Here is a 3,502-nt window from a genome sequence, read left to right as displayed (position 1 = left end):
CTTAATGGTGGTTGACATTTTTACTCCTGTTGTTATGCCATAAGTATCTATCTTGAAAGCCTGAGCTTCTGACAGTCCTAGGCCCAGTAAACATCAGTCCACTACAAATGGTTATCATAACAATAAAGAGAATATTGAAAAATCAAGGTAGAACAATATACCTACATAAAACTTAGATAACCTAAAGTATCCAAAGATATTTAAGATGAAGACTAAATACTAAATCCACATTAGTATAATGGTGTTTCACATGTCCCTATTTACCAGGCTTTCCAGCTTTCATTTATTTATTCAACAGTTTAATTTATTCCATGTTGTTTGGAAACAACACGGTACTATGAGTATAGCAAGAAATTTGGTGCCATGTGCCTCTAGGATCATTTCTTGTCTCTTTCACTTATTAGTTCTATGGCCTTGGATTAGAAACCTAGCTTTTCTGAGGTTCAGTTTCCTCTCCTACAAAAAGAGTGAGAAAGCCTTTCAAGGCTGTTGTGGAACTGACAGAGTGAGTCCAGTATGGCGCTTGACAGCTATTCTGCAGTGACTAAATGCCAACCTCCTCACAAGCCCTCTTCCTTCCTGGCTATGTGCCGCTCTGCAGATGGCATGAACAGAAAGATGTGGGGTACAATCCTTCATGCAGGAGCTCACAGTGCTAAATAATTCAAACTGCTGCTGCCTCCCTGCTATACATGTGATCGCTCAGGCTGAAAGCTGAACGACAACTCCACATCCTCTCTTGTTTTGTTCCTTCTCATCCTTCAGAGCTCAGCTTAAATTTCACATCCAAAGAGAAGTCCATGCTGTCTAGCCCTAACACATACAGTTATGCTTGATTCTCGATTGCCTGTTTATTTCTTTCACAGTACTTCTATCTATGTAATCATCTAGCGTGCGTATGAATGTCTGTGTCTAGTACCACATATGCTTCCACCCCTAGACTGCAAGGGGGCTGGGAACACATTCTCTTGTTACTTATATCCCTAGTTTCTAGAGTAATTCCCAGCACTTAGCAAACACTCAAAAATATTTGTTCTTTGTTCAATATATGACTAGAGATAGGTCATTGAACAATATTTTGTTCACTTTTTTTTTTATTGAATGGCAACTATGTACATTAATGCACTTCTAGGGTACAGTGTGGGGTTTTTACATGCAATCCGAAATACTTCCATCACACTTTTAAACTATTCTAAAGTGAGAAACAAATATAAAACACCACGTTTTAAAAAATAATTATTCAATTATAATTGAGACAAGAGCATCAAATATATATACATATAATATGCTAAGGGTATTTATTTCTGAAGGAGGAAATATCTGTCATTTGTTGAGTACTATAATCAAAAAATTGTCAAAGAATTGTGAACAAAGGTGGTAAAGAGAAAGAATTGTCCTACCTAAACAAGGAAGGGAAACCTGAGATTTTATGGACTAGCTGACATTTTAATGTAGGACTTGAAGTAAAAGCACGATATTGACAGGAACTGCAGAAGTAAGAGAGAATTCGTGATAGAGACCTTACGGTAAACACTCTCACATCTTCCACCGAGCATGTGTCAAATGGTGCAAAGAAATCTCAATAGGGCAAAAGGGAAAAAAAAAAGATTAAAATGATGACAAAATGAACTTCAGGTTTAGCTCTGCTGTGTTGAAAGTTTGAAAGTCATCATATCCCTCCCTCAGAAAACAGCTAGACAAATAGACAAACTGAAAAATCAACAACTTTTCTCGGATTCATCAGGGAACTGAGTGTGCAGGGTAAACTGACATCTCGAAATCTGAAGAGAAAGTTTCATCCAAAGAGACAAAGCCAAGGTCTGTTTGCCTAAACCAGCAGGTCTCAACCTGTTGGTCATGACCCGTTTGGGGGTTGAAGGACCCTTTCACATGGGGTCACCTAAGACCATTCTGCATATCAGATATTTACATTACGATTCATAACAGTAGCAAAATGACAGAAAGTAGCAAAGAAAATAATTTTATGGTTGGGGGTCACCACAACATGAGCAACTGTATTAAAAGGTCACAGCATTAGGAAGGTTGGGAACCACTATAGACAGAAGATGATGAAGTCATAAACTTAAATGGTATATTATTTTCTAGCGTCCCTGTAACAAATCACCACAAACCGAGTAGTTTAAGCCATAGAAATATATTCTCGCATAGTTCTTGAAGCTAACACGCCCAAATCAAGGCACAGGCAAGGCCATTCTCTCTCTTCAGGGAACCTTCCTTACCTCTTTCTACCCTCTATAGTTGCTGACAATCTTTAGCATTCTGTGGCTTATGACTCTATCACTCCAGTTTCTTCCTTTGCCTTCACCGGCTGTCTCCCCTTTGTGTGTTTCTATGTCTTTCTTCTGTGTGTTTCATCTCTGGGCAATACAGATAAGCTGAGATTTTTCCGAATCATTAAGTTCTGGCTCCATCTTGCTTAACCAGCTCCTTCCTCAATTTCTCTCTTTCCTCTCACATTTTACTATAATCATAAATCCCGCTTCTTTCTCTTAAAAGACACAAGTTATTGGATTTATAGCCATTAATTCAGTATAAGCTCATTCTAACTTAATTACAGCTGCAGAAATCTTATTTCCAAATAAGGTCTCAATCACAAAGACAAAGCGTTGAGACTGGACAGAGCTGAGGCGAGCTGCAGAGAGCTGAGCTACTACATGTGGGAATAGCTAGATAAAACAACGGACCAAAGTAGAAGTAACAGCCACACCTTTAGTCACTGACTGCCATAGTATAGCAGTAGCCTAAATCAGAGAAACTACTGACTCCTCTCCATTCTATTTGGAGGGTCAGGTGGATCAGCACTTATACAGGGGGTTTCCTCACTCCTGAGGAAGCCCCAGCAAAAGGTTCCTGCAATGTTGTGGAGTTGGGAGTAAAGGAAATCAGACCACTTTACCCCAAATTAAAGTTAGTGTGACTTTAGTAATTTTTAATATTGTTTTTTTGATAAAATAAAACCATCTTCAAAATTTATTTTAGACTTTTTTCCTGAACATATTGATCAGACAAGTTTATATTTTCTTAGCTTAATGGCTTAATGTCATGAAACTATTACTTCTGTAATGCCTTCAAAACTTGCTTAATTTGCCTGTTAAGCCTAAAACGGTTGATTGGGGAACTTCTCCAGAGCCTTATGCACTTATTGTGAGCTTGTCTTTAGTTTGGAGCCTTTAGAATTTGATGAGTAGGAAAAAAGCAACAGTGTGGCACAGCTCCCGCTCCCCTTTCCCCTTCACTGAGTGAGAGGTGTCTATGGGGCACCGGCTACTGCCACTACCACTGCCGCCAATTGCTGTCTCCATGGCGAGGAGGAGAAGTGTGAGCCCAATGACACAAGTACATAAATAAAAGACAAAGTATTTTAAGAAAGAAATCTTTGGCTCGGTGCCTGTGGCTCAAGCGGCTAAGGTGCCAGCCACATACACCTAAGGTGGTGGGTTCGAATCCCCAGCCCGGGCCGCCAAACAACAATGATGGCTGC

This window comes from Otolemur garnettii, unplaced genomic scaffold, assembly GCF_000181295.1.
Source record: "Otolemur garnettii isolate 467f Iridium unplaced genomic scaffold, OtoGar3 scaffold00003, whole genome shotgun sequence".
Taxonomy (NCBI): Eukaryota; Metazoa; Chordata; class Mammalia; order Primates; family Galagidae; genus Otolemur; species Otolemur garnettii.
The sequence above is the reverse complement of the archived record's forward strand: the minus strand, read 5'-3'. Positions refer to the sequence as shown.